Source organism: Apium graveolens, unplaced genomic scaffold (genome assembly GCF_009905375.1).
Source record: "Apium graveolens cultivar Ventura unplaced genomic scaffold, ASM990537v1 ctg451, whole genome shotgun sequence".
Lineage (NCBI taxonomy): Eukaryota > Viridiplantae > Streptophyta > Magnoliopsida > Apiales > Apiaceae > Apium > Apium graveolens.
Genome location: NW_027418573.1, coordinates 151,208 through 172,340, shown reverse-complemented (window position 1 = coordinate 172,340; position 21,133 = coordinate 151,208). Strand labels below are relative to the sequence as shown.

Here is a 21,133-nt window from a genome sequence, read left to right as displayed (position 1 = left end):
AAATGAATTTTCTGAATTTAAAATAAATAAATAAACATTTTCTTATTTTTAAAAATAACAGAATATTGTTTTTGAAAATAAATAAAACAATAATTTGGTTTTTCCAAACTTTTAAAACTAAAATACTGAATATGTAATTCAACAAAAGTTCGGGGGCCAAAAGTTCAAGGAAAAGTTCGGGGGTCGTCGTCCTCCCCTGCCCAGAATTGCGTGAAATCGAGCAGATCAGTAGCTCTACCAGCCAGGAACCTGTTGCTACACTCAAATAAATCAACAACTCGTGGTTCGGCCGGAAAACCTCATCGAAGTTTTCCGACGCCGCCACGAGTTATTTTTCCAGGCGAGCAACTTCCAGGCGTCCTTGGTTCATCTTGTACACACCATTCGAATTGTTGTTAAACGATCTACAAGCTTATATTAACCAATTATACCCAGAATCAACAGATTAAAAGTTCCCAATTTTCAATTGAAATTATTCAAGAACATAAACCGTAATTTCAATTTTCCAGAATCAAACATCAATTTCTATATGTTATTGGACTCCAAATTCGATGTATAATATACCAAAATGACCAGAAAAAGATTATCTACACGATGGAATCATCAAATCACATCAACAACATCAAGAATTTTTTTTCATAATTTAATCTTTGATTAATTCAAAATAAAACAATTAAATAAGAAAAATATCTTGATTTCTGCACCAAAATAGTTGATTGATTCAGGAAGAGTTTTTCGAGAGCTTCGATTTGATATATCGCACGCTTGAATCGGAATTCGATAACGCCTTCGTTCGTGGGTTTGATTATGAAGAATGCAATATTTTTTGGGTTTTTCTCTCTGAATTAATGGTTTTAACTGGTTGTTTATGATTATATGAATAAAATGAAATAATAAAAGGGCTATATATATGTAATATTGATTCGTGTTGGATCATTTTGGATCGATAAATTAGTTACTTAGCCGCTAAGTAACTACAAAAATGATCCGATTTGATACCCATATTGGATAATTACCCAAACCGGACTTCTTATAAAACACTTTATATAAAATAATGTAATAGTATCCCGTCTTTTGAAAATACGGGTTTTGTTAATATATCGAAATGATTTTCGTATCGAAAATTGTACGATAGGACGCGTACGGTCCAAACCGTAATCCGGATTGAAAAAATCAAAACACGGAAAATGTCCGGAATTACCAGATTAGGTAAGAAAGGAGTTCTCGGAAGAGTTTCGGGTTGTAAAAACGTAAAAACGGTCGAAGTTAGACGATTCTCGGTGATTATTCATAAAATAATTATTAAATCTATAAATCATTATAAAATCATATAATACTTCAAAAATTACCAGAAAAATGCCACACTTATCTATATTTTATTCTGGACATATTAAAATTAACATACTCATATCTTATCATATATAAACATCCAAATATTATTATCAATCATCAGATAATTCATCAAAAATTCACATAATAATCTCATAATAATCATTTATTGATAAAATAATTACACGCGATATCCCAGATATTACATCCTTCCCCCTTAAAAGGATTCTGTCCTCAAAATCTCCTAAGTAAACAACTGAGGGTACTTTTCTCGCATATCGCTTTCTAACTCCCAGGTTGACTCTTCAACCTTTGGGTTTCTTCACGATACTTTTATCAAATTTATAACTTTATTTCTCAATACCTTTTCTCTCTTTTCTAGAATCTCTATTGGATTCTCTACATATGATAAATATGCCTGAAGTTCTATCGGCTCATACTCGATTATATGCTTAGAATCTGGATTATAATTTTTAAGCATCGATACGTGAAATACATTATGAATGTGCTCCATGTGCGGGGTAACGCCAATTCATATGCTACCTTGCCGACACATTTCATAATTTCAAAAGATCCAACGTATCTAGGACTTAGCTTTTCTTTCTTTCCGAATCTCGATAATCCTTTCCACAGTGACACTTTCAGTAACACTAGATCTCCTTCTTCGAATTCCACATCTTTTCTGGATTGATCTACATATTTCCTTTGATGATTTTTTACTGCAATTAACCTTTTCTGGATGACTTTCACAACTTCTTTTGTCTGCTGTACAAATTCGGGTCCAAGTATCTTACATTCTCAAACTTCATCCCAATACACTGGTGATCGACATTTGCGTCCATAAAGAGCTTCATATGGAGGCATTCCGATACTGGCATGATAACTATTATTATAAGCAAACTCTACTAAGGGCAAATGCTTATCTCAATTTCCTTTGAAATCAATGGCACATACACGTAACATGTCTTTAATTGTTTGGATTGTTCTCTCGCTTTGGCCGTCCGTCTACGGATGATAAGCCGTACTCATGTTTAACTTAGTTCCCAAATATTCTTGAAAACTTTTCCAGAATCTTGAATTGAATCGTGGGTCTCGATTAGATATAATAGACACAGGGACTCCATGACGCACTACTATTTCCTTCAAATACATGTGAACCAACTTATCCAGTGAAATTCTTTCATTGATAGGCAAGAAATGAGCTGATTTGGTTAGTCTGTCCACTATAACCTAAATAGCATCGTAGTTCTCTTTTGTTCTTGGTAATCCGACTATAAAATCCATAACAATGTGCTCCCACTTCCATTCTGGAATCTCTAGTGGTTGCAATAATCCGCTGGGTCTCCGGTGCTCCGCTTTAACTCTCTGACACGTGTAACATTTGCTAACCCATTCCGCAATTTCTCTTTTCATGTCTGGCCACCAATAATTCTCCTTTAAATCTCTGTACATCTTGGTACTTCCTAGATGGATGGAATACTTTGAGTTGTGAGCTTCTCGTAGAATTTCATTTTTCAACTCTGTCACAGGTGGAATCCAAATTCTGGAAGAAAATCTGAGAATACACTACAAGAAAAAGGTTAATAGACATCACACATTAGACATCGTCCAGTCATGCCACTGATGTCTAATGTTTAATAGACATCATCCAGTGTAAATGTGATTTCTTTCTAATTTTATGACATCGTTTATTTTAAAACCGATGTCTTAAATTCCATAAAAAAATTGAATGCGCGGCAACCCCAATTCTTTTCCCCCTTAGCCGAAAAATTCCCTCTTTAACCAAATTTTACTCCCTCCCATAATCATTTTGTTCCCCCTCTTTCATCTATCATCTTTCATTTATCATTGAGAGAAATAAAAAACTAAACCCCCCACTTTCTCAATATTTTCTCTCGAGGCTCTCAAAGTCTCTCTTATCTCTAATCTCTCTCACCATGGACTCTCTCTCTCTCAAACTCTCCCACTCTCTAATCCCTCTCTTCGTCAACGAGCATTGTTTACCATCGTCTCACCATCATCTCGCCGCTCGGCTCATCTCATATCAGCTCTCTCTACTCTCATCTTTTTGCTTGAATTAGGTTTATCTCTCCCCAGCTTTTTAAAAAAAACTGGAATTGGTCTTCAGCTATCTTTACTCTCATCTTCTCATCTTCAAAATCTAAGCTTGAAAACCCTAATTTTTCAAATTGGGGTTTTTCTAATTGAAACCCTAGTTTTAAAATTGGAGGTTTTATAAAATTGAAACCTTTATTTGTTATAAGGAGCATTGTATGATTTAGTTACTAACTATTTTGAATTTGTTTTTTACAGGAAAATCGTTGCTTGTTTCTAGTTGTGCTTGTGGCGTGTCAATTTGTGCAAGAGTTTGTATTATGTAAGGGCATGTGTTATTTGTTTCTTAAATTATTCTTCAAATTAAATAGCTCAACTTTTATTAATTGCGATATTGATTACTTAATTCTTTATGTTCAGGTATAAGATATGCTGCAAGAATAAGCTCAGTGAATTATTTATGCGCTGCAGTTGGTCCATTTTTGATTGTGAAGTGTTTGTAATCCCTTTCTTGATAAAACTGTTTCTATACAATTTAGTGTTAAAGTATATTTTATTTTTGATACAGAGGAATTTTCTCAATCAATTTTGAATGACTAGCATATGATTGTTATGCTGATAATACACTTGGGGCAGGAGGTGGAGATAGATAAAGGATTTAAGGGATTTCAATTGGGTTGTGTTAGGAATGTATGTGCATTAGTTTGATGATATGTTTAACAAAATACTTAAGTAGAAATTTAGTGTCTGTAGCCTCAACGGATAAGACCACTTTGGCTATCCGTTGATGGTGTAGCTTTACTTAGAAATAAGTCTAGTGTTGTAGCATATTTCAGTCTCTGTATTTAAAATGTAATTCTTGGAAGTTGAGAGAAACTATGAGTCATGTTGACTACTAGATGATATGCAGATAGGAAGGCCAATTGTAAATACTTCATGCCTTGTAATTTTGTATAAGTGAAGTGGTATCAACGGATGACTTAAAGACCTTCAACGGATGAGAAGCTAAGCTTCAACGGATGTCTCTAAAGCTTCAACGGATAAAGTCATCAACGGATAACATCCTTCAACGGATGAGTGCATCAACGGATGAAAGCTTCAACGGATAACATCCTTCAACGGATGAGTGCATCAACGGATGAAAGCTTCAACGGATGTTCTGATGATTAGCCGTTGATAAGGGGTAGTTGTACCTACAAACAGAGGCACATGGGTTGATAGAGACAACTGAGATGTGGTAGCCGAATTTCAGGAACAACAGAAAAAGCAGCCGTTCTTCTCTAGTACAAAGATGCAATAGTCAACAAAGTACTGGAGTGAACAGGAAAAGAAGCAAGTGAAGATCTTATTTTATTACTGTATTTTATATTGTTCTTCACTTGTACACTTGGTAATATATAAACCAAGTAGAAGCTAGTAATTAGAAGAGAGATTTTCCAGAGCTGTTTAGAAAAATATTGAGAGAAAATTCATCTAGTTTGTACTAGGATGCAGCTGTGATCAACATTGTTTAATCACAGATTTTCTAAAATACCATCTCTGGTGGAACAACAAATCCACCAGAAAAGTTTTTAAGGTCTGTTGTGTTCTTTACATTTGTGCTTGAATATATATCTGTCTGTATTAGCTTAAAGCAATTCACACACTTGTTCTTCTTGAACACACAACTTTCATAAACTGCTCAAAACTTGAAAAAGTTTTGAGATTTACATTCAACCCCCCTTCTGTAAATCTCATTGTTAGTCCACTAGGAATAACAATTGGTATCAGAGCAGGCTCTTGACATACAAAGAGTTTAAAGATCTTGGAATCTAACAAAGATGAGTAAGAAGGATATTGGAGTAAAGATCCCAGTTCTTGACAAAGACAGTTATCACCATTGGAAGGTGAAAATGCACCTTCATCTACTCTCCCAAGATGAAGGTTATGTAAACTGCATTGAGAATGGTCCTCACATTCCCCACAAAGTAGCAACAGTTGCTACAGCCACAGTTGCTGTTGGTCAATCCATTCCAAAACCTAGAGCAGAATGGACAATGGAAGACACAGAAGAAGTCCACAAGGATAAGAAGGCTATGAACATTTTGTTTAATGGTCTTAACATGGATATGTTTGATAATGTGATAAATTGCACAACTGCCAAAGAGGTTTGGGACACAGTTCAACTACTGTGTGAAGGTACAGAACAAGTGAAAGAAAACAAAATGCAGCTTCTCATTCAACAGTATGAATACTTTCATTTTGAAGAAAATGAATCTTTAAATGAAACATTCAATAGGTTCCAAAAGCTGTTGAATGGACTGAAGCTGTATGGAAGAGTGTACCAGGTGAAGGATTCAAATCTTAAATTTTTAAGATCCTTGCCAAAGGAATGGAAACCCATGACTGTCTCCTTAAGAAACTCTCAAGATTATAAGGACTTCACTCTTGAAAGATTGTATGGAATCTTGAAGACTTATGAACTAGAGCTGGAACAGGATGAGGTATTGGAGAAGGGGAGAAAGAAAGGAAGTTCAGTTGCATTGGTAGCTGAAGATGAGAGGAAATGCAGACAAGAAACTGCGAGATCTACATCAAACTCCAAAGATGGTATAAGAAATCAGGAATCAAGCAAGGGGAAAGAGCAAGTTGCTGAAAATGAAGACAACTCCAGCCAAGATGACTCAGATGGTATTGATGAGCATCTTGCATTTCTGTCCAGAAGATTTGCAAAGATGAAATTCAAGAAAAACACTAGAGCCACTAAACCTCACAAAAACACTGTGGACAAATCCAAGTTCAAGTGTTTCAATTGTGGTATAAGTGGACACTTTGCAGGTGAGTGCAGAAAGCCAACTTCTGAAAAGAAGAAATTTGAACAAGTAGATTACAAAAAGAAATATTTTGATCTACTCAAGCAAAAGGAGAGGGCTTTCATTACTCAAGAAAGGGACTGGGCAGCTAATGGAGATGAAGAGGATGAAGATGTGGAGTATGTCAACCTTGCTCTCATGGCTGATTCTGAAGAAAATGAATTTAGTTCATCAAGCAATCAGGTAATCACTACTGACTTAACACAGCTTACTAAAGAAGAGTGCAATGATGCTTTTAATGACATGTCTACCGAATTGTATCATTTGCGTGTGTCTCTTAAATCTCTTGCTAAAGAAAATAGTAGGATTAGAGAGAACAATCTATTTTTAAGTAATAGAAATGCTTTGTTAGAAGATAAGATGATTGACCTAGAGAAAACAAAGTTGCATTGTATATCTGTTGAAAATGAACTAGCTGAATCTGTTAAGAAAGTAGAAATACTTTCCAATCAATTAGAGAAAGAGCAAGAGGTGATTAAAGCCTGGAAGACATCTAGGGATGTAAGTGCTCAAATTGCTAAGGTCCAAGGAATTGAATCATTCTGTGAAACTGCCTGGGATAAAAATAAAAAGAAACTGGAATTAATTGATGGGCTGTCAACGGATGTGGAATCAACGGATGATGAAAGTTATCCGTTGAAGGAAGAAAAGGAGCATCCGTTGAAGGTTCCTCAATCAAAACAGGCAGATGTTTCTAAAAGAGAGAATCTAAAGAAACTCAACAAAAAGTTTGGTTCAACTTCAAAGAACTTTGACAAAGAAGAAGCAAGCACATCCAAAGATGTCAGTAAGGTGAATGTAGGGCACATGACCTTAGAACAGTTAAATAATAGGCTCAAGATGGTTGAGGATAAAAAGGAATCTAAAAGAAAATCCAACAGAAATGGGAAGGTAGGAGTTAATAAACACAACAATTACACACCTGATAGGTATGCTCCTAGAAAAAGCTGTGTGCATTGTAGTAGTGTTAATCATCTATCTGCTAGTTGTAAATCCATTAAGAAGACTCCCATAAATGTACCCTCTTCTATGCCTAATATGTCTGCATCACCTCTGCATGCTATGCCTGTTATGTCTCAACAAAATCCTTATGCACATTTTGTAAACATGCCATATTTTAACAATCCTTATCTTGCTGCATTTAGTATGCCTCAAATGCCATACAATATGCCCATATGGAATAACATGTTTGCACAATCAATGCCTAATAATTTTACAAATGTGCTAAATGATTCTGTGACTAACCCTACACCTCAACCAACTACATCTAAGACCAAGGTTGACTCAAACTTACCTAAGTCTAAAGATGCAGGAGGAATGAAGTCTAGGAGAAAGGCTAACAAGAATGGACCCAAGGAAACTTGGGTACCAAAATCAAATTGATTGATTTTATGGTGTGCAGGGAAATGGAAGAAATCTATGGTACTTGGACAGTGGTTGTTCAAGACACATGACAGGAGATTTCTCCCTGCTCACAGAGTTCAAGGAGAGAGCTGGCCCTAGCATAACCTTTGGAGATGACAGCAAAGGGTTTACTATGGGATATGGCTTGATTTCAACAAGGAATGTCATCATTAATGAAGTTGCATTAGTTGATGGTCTCAAGCACAATTTACTGAGCATCAGTCAACTATGTGATAGAGGGAATACAGTTTCCTTCAATTCTGAAGCCTGTGTTGTCACTAGTAAGAAAGACAACAAAGTGGTTCTAACTGGAGTTAGAAAAGGAAATGTGTACATAGCTGACTTCAACTCTACAGATGCAGAATCCATTACTTGTCTCTTCAGCAAAGCAAGCACAGTTGAAAGTTGGCTATGGCACAAGAAGCTATCTCACTTGAATTTCAAGACAATGAATGATCTAGTCAAAAAGGACTTAGTTAGAGGAATCCCTCTAGTTGAATTCTCAAGGGATGGTTTGTGTGATGCTTGTCAGAAAGGCAAACAAAGGAAAGCATCATTCAAAAAGAAGCTTGAAACAACAATTGATGAACCATTACAGCTGCTACATATGGATTTGTTTGGACCAGTCAATGTATTGTCTATTGCAAGAAAAAGATATTGCTTAGTGATTGTAGATGATTTCTCAAAGTTCTCATGGGTCTATTTTCTTGGATCAAAGGATGAAGCAAGTGAAATCATTATCAATCACATCAGGCAAGTCAACAATCATCCTGACTTGAAGGTTAGAAATATCAGGAGTGACAATGGAACTGAATTCAAGAATTTGACATTAAGGCTGTTCTGTGAAGAAAATGGAATCATGCATGAGTTCTCAGCTCCAAGAACACCTCAGCAAAATGGGGTTGTTGAAAGAAAGAACAGATCTTTAATTGAAGCTGCCAGAACAATGCTTGAAGAATCAAAGTTACCAACATATTTCTGGGCTGAAGCTGTTAATTGTGCCTGCTTCACTCAGAATATTTCTTTGATCAATCAAGCTAAAGGCATGACTCCTTATCAGTTGTTCAAGAGAAGAAAACCAACTCTAAACTTTCTTCATGTCTTTGGATGTAAATGCTTTATACTGAGGAATCAATCTGACCATAAAGGGAAGTTTGATGCAAAGGCTGATGAAGGGATATTTGTTGGTTACTCAGCTGGAAAATCTTATAGGGTCTACAATCTAAGAACCAACATTGTTATGGAATCTGTGCATGTTGTGTTTGATGATAAAAAGATTGATGGACTAACAGATGAGGGACATAATGAGAGACTCAAATTTGACAACATTGAGATATATTGTGATGATAGTGAAGAGGAGACTGATGGAGATGACACTTCAAAAGGGATTCAAAACATGCCCTTGGATAATGCACAAAATACTGCATCCGTTGATAGAGGCAATGCAGTATCCGTTGAAAGACATAGTGCATCATCCGTTGAAGTACAAAATGAAGCATCCGTTGATCATAGTTCATCAACAGATAATCGATTTACATCATCAGTTGATAGAACTCCAAGTTCCCTGTAAAGGACCAACAACTCAGGGGGAGTTTCAACTAGTCAACACTCTGTCTCACATCATAACAATACTGAGGCCACCTCATCTAGAGCACATCTTCCACCACAAAGGAAATGGACAAAGAATCATCCCTTTGAACTGATCATTGGTGATGCATCATCTAAAGTGCAAACAAGAAAAGCCACTCAAGATGAATGTCTGTATAGTAGTTTTCTGTCTCAGGAGGAACCTAAGAAAGTGGAAGAAGCTCTATTGGATCCAGATTGGATATTAGCTATGCAGGAAGAGCTGAACCAATTTGAGAGAAACCAAGTATGGAAGCTGGTACCCAAACCAAAGAACAAGAGTCCTATTGACACAAAGTGGGTATTCAGAAACAAGATGGATGAAAATGGCATTATCATAAGGAATAAAGCCAGACTGGTTGCTAAAGGCTATTCTCAGCAAGAGGGAATAGATTTTGATGAAACATATGCTCCTGTTGCAAGACTTGAAGCCATCAGAATATTTCTAGCCCATGCAGCCCATGCCAATTTCAAAGTCTATCAAATGGATGTCAAGAGTGCATTTCTAAATGGGAAATTAGAGGAAGAAGTCTATGTAAGTCAACCTCCAGGATTTGAAGATCCAAATTTTCCAGACTATGTGTATTATCTGTTGAAAGCACTCTATGGACTGAAGCAAGCACCTAGAGCCTGGTATGAAACCTTATCAAAATTTCTTTTGGAGAATCACTTCACTAGAGGTACTGTTGATAAAACTCTCTTCTTTAGGGATGTTAATGGCTCTAGTATACTTGTTCAAATTTATGTAGATGACATAATATTTGGCTCTATAGATGATAAACTTTGCAAAAAGTTTGCTAAGCTAATGCAAAGTAATTATGAAATGAGCCTAATGGGAGAACTAACCTATTTTCTTGGTTTACAAGTTAAACAAGTTAGTGATGGAATTTTCATTAGTCAAACTAAATATATTTATGATCTTTTAAAGAAGTTTGACTTAATGGAATGTTCATCTGCAAAAACTCCCATGGCCACTGCCACCAAACTTAAATTAAATAAGACTGAAAGGTCTGTGGATATTACAAGTTATAGAGGCATGGTTGGTTCACTTTTATATTTAACTGCTAGCAGACCAGATATAATGTTTGCTACATGTCTATGTGCTAGATTCCAAGCTGATCCTAGGGAGTCTCACTTAATTGCTATCAAAAGGATTTTCAGATATCTCAAGGGTACACCAAATTTAGGTATTTGGTATCCTAGAGAATCTGGCTTTGATCTAATTGGTTATTCAGATGCAGACTATGCAGGTTGCAAAATAGATAGGAAAAGTACAACAGGCTCCTGCCAATTCCTGGGAAACAAGCTTGTATCATGGTTTAGCAAAAAGCAAAATTCAGTCTCTACTTCTACAGCTGAGGCTGAATACATTGCTGCTGGAAGTTGCTGTTCTCAAGTGTTATGGATGAGGAACCAACTCCTTGACTATGGACTTCATGTTGATAGAATTCCTATCTTTTATGACAACACAAGTGCCATAGCCATAACAGAGAATCCTGTGCAGCACTCAAGGACCAAGCACATTGATATCAAGTACCACTTCATTAGGGAGCATGTCATGAATGGTACAGTGGAACTACATTTTGTTCCAAGTGAACAACAAATTGCTGACATATTTACCAAGCCACTGGATGAATCAACATTCACAAGATTGGTAAGTGAGCTAGGTATGCTTAATTACTCTTAAAATTCATGTCTTTATTGCAATTTGAATTGAAGCCTAAAATATATTAGTTGCTAAGAACAAATTTGACTTTTAACATAGTTTATTCCATCAACGGATGTTCCCTATCCGTTGAAAGTCAAAATTGCTCTATCAACGGATAATCATTATCCGTTGAAAGACAAATACATTTCTGGAATTTTTATCCGTCAACGGATAAAACTGAAGTACCTTTCAACGGATGACAATTTGCCTTATCCGTTGAAATGTCACATCAATCGATTCAGGTGTTTAACAGCCGTTGATTCTATTCTCTTAACCGTTGATACTCATACATACATCTGTATGTATTGATTTTAAAGGTAGTTTTTAGAATACTTACAGTTTATTCTTAAAACGGCTGAAATTCACTAACGCATATTTATTGATAAATCTTTATTTTATATTTTTGTTTATTAATTTGAGAAAGCATATAAGTCCTTCTGATTGTTCATTTTTACTTTACGCTTTCTTAAAATTTCAAGCATTTACCATTTTCTCTCTGCAAAAACTTCAAGTTATTCTCTGCAATTTCTACTCACAACAATGGCACCAGTCGTGAAGATTATGTCTCAATCTGGGTTCATCTATGAAAAGAACAATTTCATAGCTTTGGTAGAAAAGAATGAAGCCCACTCAGACTATCACAAAATGATGGACTTCATCAAAAACTGTAAACTTAGCTATGCAATGCTGGAAGCCCCAACAATTTTCTGTGAAGTAGTTGAGGAGATTTGGACAACTGCTGAGTTCAACTCCATGGATATGACTATCTCCTTCACTCTCAAAGGTAAAACTCACTGTATTAATTGTGATGATTTACAAGCATGTTTTAAATTGCCTGAGAACAATGCCATGACACCACACACTGACAGTGATGTATCCAGCATGTTAGATTCCATAGGTTATTCTCTTAACTCTGCTAATTTAGGGAGTATTAGAAGAAAAGGCCTTAGGAAAGAATGGAGTTTCCTTGGGGATGCCTTTATAAAGGTTTTCTCTGGGAAAATTAGTAATTTTGATGCCATAACTTCATCTCTGGTTAATATGCTCTATATGCTTGTTTCTGATAGGTATTTTAACTTTAGCAACTATGTGATGCTAGAATTAGGTACTAGATTAGGTAACAAAGCTAATAGACCTAATAACATCTATTATGCTAGATTCTTTATGTTATTGGCTAACCATGTTGCTGAAGGTTTAGTCATAATCAATGAGAATAATAAACTCAAGTGCTGGGCACAAGAGAAAAGAGTTCTTGCAGACTTGATGAGAATGGATCTTAACAGCAGTGTGTCATTGGTATATTTACCAATCATGAATGCACCTCAGGTAGGTGAGGTAATTGCTTCTACAACTCCTACTTCTTCCAACCCCTCTATTTCTTTATCTTCTAGTGTGGCCATGAAATCTGTGATGCCCCAACAGATTTCTACCAAGGTCACCAAAACTAAACTTTCAAAATCAAAGACAAAGAAATCCACCTCTGTTGTTTCTCAAAAGACAACAGTTGTAACACCAACTATTAACCCTGAGGTGAGTGAACAGGGTGTGAGTGGTGAGGGGAGGGGTGAACATCAAAGAAACCCCCAGGATAAGGAAGGAAAGTTGAGTGCTTCCCAAGCTAGCCAAGCCACAGTTTCTCAAAAAGCTGTGGTGGTTGAAAAGGTATCTAGCACATCCCTAGTAGCATCCTCCCAAAAGGATGTTACTATTGAAAATAGTTCCAAACCAGGAACACAGAACAAACGAGGGAGGGACACTAAAGCCAAACACTCACCAACAAAAGCCTTTATTAGAAGAAAGAAGGCTAGAACCCAATCTTCTACACAGGGTGCACACACTACACAGATACATCCATCTGTATCTATGCCTTCTCAAACTCAGTTTGATGTGACTCCAATAAATGTGGAGTCACAGCCCCATTCTCTCACAATAATCACACATCAATCACCAAACACTTCATCACCATCTCTGGATGTGGATATGTTATTCCCATCAATTCCTGATTCTCCCTCTTTACAACTCAGGGAGAAGCCCCACTCAAATACAGGTGATCATCATCTCTTGGATGATTTGTTGGATCACCCGCAAATTCTTTCAGATATAATTGAAGGATCTGTGTCACCACATCTCAAATCAATCTACACAGATTCAACAGTTATATCACTTTCAATTTCAACTTCTTTTCCTTCTTCAACGGATATCACTCATCCGTTGACAAGTGGTTGTTCTTCAACGGATAAGCTTAACAGCAGTTATCCGTTGATAACATCAGTTTCACCTTCAACGGATATTCCACATCCGTTGACAGTCTCTACACAAATAACTGAATTAATCCCAAGTGTAGAAGACATGAATACTGTGCAATCACTCTTAGGATTGAGGGAAGGGAGTGACAATTTGAGTGAGAGGCTGGGTTGCTCCCAGGCAAAAGGAGAGATTGAGAGCTCAAAAATGCATGCTATTTCTTCCAGCATGGCAAAAGTAAGTGAGTGGAGTACCACCTTAGTAGGTGAAGGTGAGGGAGTGAGTTGTGTGAGCCAGGGGGAGCCCCTGATGCAAGAACATAGAGAAAAAGAGAGAAAAGCAGGTACAGTAGATACAAGGGTGGAACCAGCCATTGCTAATGAGTCAATGATTGTGGATGATGCTGAAAAGGAAAGACAATTTCAGCAACATTACAAAGCTGTAATTGATAACATTTCCTTGGATGCTGACACTTTTACTCATCCTGTGACAGCCTATCAACTGTTGGCTGCTCAGGGCAATGAGAAAGCAGAAAGGTCACTACATCTAGTGCACACAACAGAATCTCTTCAAAGGGATAAAGCTTCCATTAACAAAATGCCTTCTACAGCTGGTGAGCCATCTGAGGAATTTGGAGCAAATTCTGATGATGATGACTCTATTTCTTTTGATGGAAGCATGAACTTAGGGGGAGATGAAGGCCCTAGTTCAATTCCAAATCTACCTGAATGGGCCTTGACTAAGGAGTACAGATCAGGGGAATTCAATGTCTCTTTAGTCAAACAAATCAACACTATTCAACAGGCCATTCAGAATACTTCACATGCAAGTATCAAGGCTATCCTTCAAGCTCACCTGGACTCACTGCATCTCATGAAGCTGCAGCAAGTGAAGCAGAATCTGAGTATGGATGATCTCAGGAAGGATATTGCTGACTTGAAAACCTATACTTCAGAAAAATTGGATTCAGTCATGCCCTATGGTACATTGCAGGACTTGGTTTTGAGATTGAAGAAAGAATCTGTTACTGAAAAACGGTTGGCCAAGTTAGAAGACAGAGTTCAAGTTATTGAAAATTCTGTGGCCACCATTCTTCACAATCAACAATCTCAAACCAGTCTCCTAATGCAGCTGGCAAAAGCACAAGGCTTGACCCCTCTCCTTGATGATAACAAAAAGGGGGAGAGTAAAAGGGAAGGGGAAGGAGAGCCATCTACAAAAGTCAACATATCTAAAGTGCTAGTTCCTGCCATCACTACTTCTCCAATCATTCAAATCAAGGGCAAGCCTGATGGAATTGATTTGATTCAGCTAGCAGCAGCTGAAATTCAAGTGAAAGAGCAAAGGAGGAGAATTGATGAAAGGTTGCAACTGTTGTTTGGTTCTACACAAGACAAATCAACATCTGTGAAATACAGCACAAAAATTGAACCAATCAACATGGAGCTCATGCCAGTAGGGAGTCATAAGGATGGAGAAGCTTCTTCCAAAGAACTACAAGCTATAATTCTCAAGCCCAATGAAAGATCCAATAAGGACTCAACAAAGAATCCTTTAAAAGAAGTGGACTTTCCTCCTCCAAAAGCTGATGAGAACAAGATTTTAGGCAGAAGTATTGCTTATCTCAAAAAGACCATGGATGAGGCTGTAAGGAGAAATAGAGCTATTATCATTAGAGAGGGAAAGAGCATATGTGTGATGCAAGGACATCCCAAATTCTCAATAGCCAAGAAGGAAGAAGACAAGCAATTAAAGGCTGACAAAAGAGCACAAGCAAAGCTTGAACAACAGCTAAAGTCAAGTCTAGTTGAAAAAGAAAAAGGGATTGAAGTCAGGGGTGAAGACAAGACTACAAACCTAGATGAGGTTTTAGGGAGTATATTTGGTGAGAGTGTGGAAGAAAGAGAGGAATGGCAGAAGGGAAACAGAAGAAAGGCCAAGGCACATAGAAGGAGTGGAGATAACACTGAAGTAACCAAATCTATATCTAAACCACTACCTTCCATACCTGAACCCCTTGTTGCTGATCCCACAATAAACATCCATGGTGAACCAATCATTCCAAAAGAGGAACCTATTGATTGGGACACTATCAAATTGCCTACCTTTCTAACCACTCTTCCACTACCAAAGAAACAGAAAAGAAAACCAAAATCTACACCTCCCATAACCTCTAAGAAATTCACTCAAAAACAAAAACCTAAGCCTAAGTCACCCATTTCTAAAGATGATTATGTTCACATCTGTGACATAAAAGAAATTTCAGACATTGAACTCTATCTGGATGAGCTGGAGGATGTAAGGGGAATAGCTGCCTACAGACAGTTACCAGAGAGATTAGTGTTCAGATATAAAGGAGCTGGGGAAAGAACATGGCCTCTCCACAGGATTCTGGATGAAGGCTACTCTACCTTGATTAGAGTCTATTCAGCTATACAAAAGGATTCTGGCTTTACCAGAACTGCCAAGACTGAAATTCTCAACAAGATAGCCAATATAAGGAAAACTTGGAGGGAGCCCAATGCTTTACCCAGGACTTTACTCATTCAAGAAAGGGAAATGAAAATTCTCAAATCACCTCATTGGTTGATGGAATTTAGAGATGATAAAGGAGTCAGAAGATTTTTCAGACTTGAAGACCAACTCAAGATTGCCAGCAATGAAACTCTCAAAGAAATGCAATCTAAGTTGGATGTCAGTGTTGAAGATGAAGCTGAATTCTTCAGACAACTCCAACTCCAAATTGAGGAAAATGACAAAAGGCTAGGAAAGAAAACCAGGGAACAAAGAAGAAAAAGATGATTTGCTCAGACTAAAGGAGTGTCCTTGGAAACACTGTAAATCTTCAATTATCTCCTAGTACATACACTTTTGCAGCATTTTTAAATTTCTACTTAGTTTCAATTCATATATCTGTTAAGTGTTTTGTTATCATCAAGTTAACCCTGAATTTATGCCTACAATTCTTATAGACATAAATAGGGGGAGATTGTTAGGAATGTATGTGCATTAGTTTGATGATATGTTTAACAAAATACTTAAGTAGAAATTTAGTGTCTGTAGCCTCAACGGATAAGACCACTTTGGCTATCCGTTGATGGTGTAGCTTTACTTAGAAATAAGTCTAGTGTTGTAGCATATTTCAGTCTCTGTATTTAAAATGTAATTCTTGGAAGTTGAGAGAAACTATGAGTCATGTTGACTACTAGATGATATGCAGATAGGAAGGCCAATTGTAAATACTTCATGCCTTGTAATTTTGTATAAGTGAAGTGGTATCAACGGATGACTTAAAGACCTTCAACGGATGAGAAGCTAAGCTTCAACGGATGTCTCTAAAGCTTCAACGGATAAAGTCATCAACGGATAACATCCTTCAACGGATGAGTGCATCAACGGATGAAAGCTTCAACGGATAACATCCTTCAACGGATGAGTGCATCAACGGATGAAAGCTTCAACGGATGTTCTGATGATTAGCCGTTGATAAGGGGTAGTTGTACCTACAAACAGAGGCACATGGGTTGATAGAGACAACTGAGATGTGGTAGCCGAATTTCAGGAACAACAGAAAAAGCAGCCGTTCTTCTCTAGTACAAAGATGCAATAGTCAACAAAGTACTGGAGTGAACAGGAAAAGAAGCAAGTGAAGATCTTATTTTATTACTGTATTTTATATTGTTCTTCACTTGTACACTTGGTAATATATAAACCAAGTAGAAGCTAGTAATTAGAAGAGAGATTTTCCAGAGCTGTTTAGAAAAATATTGAGAGAAAATTCATCTAGTTTGTACTAGGATGCAGCTGTGATCAACATTGTTTAATCACAGATTTTCTAAAATACCATCTCTGGTGGAACAACAAATCCACCAGAAAAGTTTTTAAGGTCTGTTGTGTTCTTTACATTTGTGCTTGAATATATATCTGTCTGTATTAGCTTAAAGCAATTCACACACTTGTTCTTCTTGAACACACAACTTTCATAAACTGCTCAAAACTTGAAAAAGTTTTGAGATTTACATTCAACCCCCCTTCTGTAAATCTCATTGTTAGTCCACTAGGAATAACAGGTTGTATTTTTATTAAATAAATGAAAGAGAGTTAAGTTATGTTGAGTTGTTCTAGTAGATGGCTTACATTGAATCTTTAATGAAACTAGTATAATTTATTTCTTGGATGTGAGATTATGTCTCCCTGTTCTCATGATTAAGGTAACTTATTACTCTTTTCTTTTTGTTTTAATTATTACAAGTCATAAGTATGCTGCATAATCGTAATATATACTCACTCCTCTCAGGGAACAGATTGTACTAGGAACATAATGCAGAAGGCACGGAGCAAAGGCAGACTATTTTTGTAACATCTCTAACCAGGTGAAAAGAATAAAAGGCAGACTATTTTATAAAATAAATTTACATTTAATATGTGATCCTTGTGTAAATTACTAAATAAATTTATAGGAATCTAAATTTTTTATTTTATTAGTATTATTTTATTTATGGATGAAATTTGGAACAATATGAGTTTTATAAGAATGGTTGATGGTGATACTTTAAATTATTATTAAAGATAAGTTGCACTTGGGTTTTTGAAAATACATGTACCTGTATATAAATTTGATTCATAATGATAAGTGCATATTAAAAAGATAGAAACTAGGATAAGTATTAAAAAAATTATATAAATAAAATTATTGAGTTAAATTGGAACCCGGAACCCAGGAATTCTGAAACTCAGAATTAAGTCATGTGTTGAACTAAGAATTTGGAGGGTTTAAGTACTTTATTAGTTGTTTATTAAATAATGAAAGTTGTTTATACACTTTCAAACTAGAAGTTTGTAAAATTTAGTAATATTTGAACTGAAATTGTATGAGTTAAGGGTTTAATCGTACGATGGACATAATGATTTGCCAGTTCCTGACATAATAGTATGTGGTTAAAGATATAAAAAATTGATATAATCCATTGTAACTGTTAGTAGTGTGCCAGTATATTATTTTTTACAAGGACTTCTTAAATTCACTTAAAATTTCATTGTTAGACATTTAAAATTGATGCGGTTATTGTTAGCATGTGGAGGAGCAATTCTGTTTATGGCACTTGTGGGACGGACTGGATGTTTTATAACTTCATGCGTTAGTTGCTTCCAGAGTGGGTAATTCCTCCTGGGTAATTTGTCTTTCCAGAATTTTCTGGTTTAACTGGCAACATAAAGATGTTCCTTTGTATATTAGCTTTTTTGTCTTGTTATATTGGTTACTTATTACAGATTATGTTCACTTCAGACACATTTGAAAGCTTCTATAACTTAGCACAAAGCTCATATCAAGAAGTTAGAACTGAATAACTGATCCTTAGGCTATTGGATAATGATGAATTAAGTCCTGATCAGGTTAATAATGTCAAGGATTACTTTGATGACTATGCGGAACATAATCAGGTCTACCTAAGCCAGCTTCTCTACTTTTGCATTATAATTATTTTAGTTCGATTGTTGAATACTTTTTTGACATTCCCTAGTATTTTTATCATTCAAATTTTTACATAGCATTATTAGAACTTTGAAGCATGTGCTGATTTAGATTCACTCGTTTTAAAGAACAGTTGCTCAATTATGTTGGCGGCATAATAAAGCTTATTTTTTTTCTTTGTACTAAATTTTAGGAGGACTTTGACGAGTTCAGTGATGTTGATGAACTTTATATTTCTTTACCGCTGGAGAAGGTGGAGGCACTTGAAGATTTGGTCATGATACCCCCTGGACTTGTGAATGTGGAATTTTCTGACGAGATGCTGCAAGATAATTCTTACTGGGCAAAGGTATCACAAAATCCTTCTACTTTTTACATAAACTATTAGCTTAATTTTATCATTGTTCATGTATATATTTACCAGTATTTTTCTATATCAAATAGTCTGCAGAGTGGTGCTAAAATTGGATACAGTGCTAAAGCACAAGAAGTTTTGGGGCAGGTTAGAGGAAGGTATGTCTACCACTGTAATATGCACAAACAGGATCAAATCGATTCTATCTCATTGCCCTTTCTTTCTTTCTTTTTGAATATGTAAGAAGAACCAAAAAGTAATTTGTATGAAGAGACAAACAAAATTTGTTTTGTCCACTTATTTCCCTTACTTTTACATAGAATTAATTTTTTTAATAACAATGTGGAAGCTGATGGAATTGGAATATTTTTGCAACTTGGTCTTTCATGTTTTCGGAGTTTCAAATTTTAGCCCCCTCCCCCTGAAACACATAATAAATGGTTGAATTTTATTCCATGATAAATTATGTAGTTGTGTCCATTTGAAGTTACTTGCATAGTTTGTTATACCTTTCAAATCCGTTTATTAGTGTTACTTATTTACCTTGAACCAATTGAAAGGCATGCTTATGTTTCTAAAATTATTTGCTCCTCAATATGCTGTACATTTTCTGGTACATAAGTACATTCTTTAGGGGAAGAACAATTATAGCTTTGCAGGATAAGATATTTTTACAAATGAAAGGATTTAATTCTTCAAGAATAACATTGCTATATTATAAACTCCCTCTAGTCCTTTGTATAGGTAGTTTGACTTCTGACACAAAACTCAAGGTAAGAACACACAACTTTTTCAAATTAAAAATATCTAGCATTTATTAACAAAAAAATTACAAAAATAATAATTTTAACTATGTGGTCTAGATACTTTGAAGTGTGTACAAAAAGTCATACGATCTGTTATAAGGACCCAAGGGAGTACATTTTATAAAAACCAGTTTCTCTCCTGATGTACATTGTACATAACAATCAAGTAAGATGTTTTAGGAGTGGAATTTTCTTGTCAAACGCGCTTTAAATTTGCTACATAGTATGTGTAATGTTGGTTTTTTATGGTGGTCGATTGGGAAGATATAAATTTAAATTCCAATATATGCACAAGTATTAGGTTATTTTTGACATGTTCTTAAAAAATTAATATGACTAAAGCTTTTTCATATGTAGAGATGAAAGTTGTGTGTATTTGTCTTGGACTTTATTCTTTTGGGCCTTATATGTAGACATTCTTGTGTGGTGAACTGGTGATCAAAATTGCCAACTTTGTAAACATACCATTAAATTTGTTCTTTGTATTTAACAACTCTTCAATTATGTGCCTGTTGACAGGGACTTTTGACACGAGAAGACAACGAAGAAACGTGGTAGCTATAGAGGAGGAATGATAGATCTGCAATCTCACTCTATAAACTTTAATTATTCAGATAAAGATTAATGACCAACACTTTGGCTTCCATCATTCTAATTTTTACCTCAATGAGGGGTTTTGCTTGGGTATACTTTGGCTAAAATTGTAAAAATGTAAAAATATTTTCAACGACTTTTCCATCTAAAATTGATCGAAGTCCAGATGTTTGTCCAGATGTTTGTTTATTTTTGCAGTTAATACAGTTTATTTTATTTGCTATGTTAGGTCTTTTCATAAGAAATGGAAATTTACACACTTTGTCTATAAACTTTTTATACATCACTTTTAATGAATTAATACTGATGTCAAAAAAACAATTGTACATCACTTTTAATGAATAAATACTAATCTCTCAAAAGAAATAGTACATCACTTTTAAATAAGAAAAATTGATGTAAAAAAAATTAATGTACATCGCTTTTTGATAAAAAACTTTTGTCAAAGACTGACATGTTCAAGTCTAAATTGAACATAGACATCACTTTGTTTGGGATAAAACTGATGTCTATATGCAAATATAGACATCACCTTTTACTGAATAAATCGATGTTTAATATTTGATTTTACATCACCTAAAAGAAAATATATGATGTCTATGTGGCAAAAAACATAGCTCATTATATGTTTAATCTGATGTAATAGGTGTAATTTATTAATTAAATTATTTATTTCTAACAATTTTT

At 35.5% G+C, this 21,133-nt stretch overlaps 2 long non-coding RNA genes across 2 annotated transcripts; both read left to right on the top strand.

The window, feature by feature from the left end:
* Positions 1 to 3,273: 3,273 nt before the first annotated feature.
* LOC141701998 (uncharacterized) lies at positions 3,274 to 3,983 on the top strand. The gene is made up of 3 exons (XR_012566971.1): positions 3,274 to 3,410; positions 3,643 to 3,706; positions 3,805 to 3,983. It is a non-coding gene; the product is annotated as an uncharacterized LOC141701998 (long non-coding RNA).
* Positions 3,984 to 18,305: 14,322 nt separating this feature from the next.
* Positions 18,306 to 20,531, top strand: LOC141701997 (uncharacterized). Its single transcript, XR_012566970.1, has 4 exons — positions 18,306 to 18,389; positions 18,506 to 19,040; positions 19,136 to 19,204; positions 20,372 to 20,531. It is a non-coding gene; the product is annotated as an uncharacterized LOC141701997 (long non-coding RNA).
* The last annotated feature ends 602 nt before the right edge of the window (positions 20,532 to 21,133 follow it).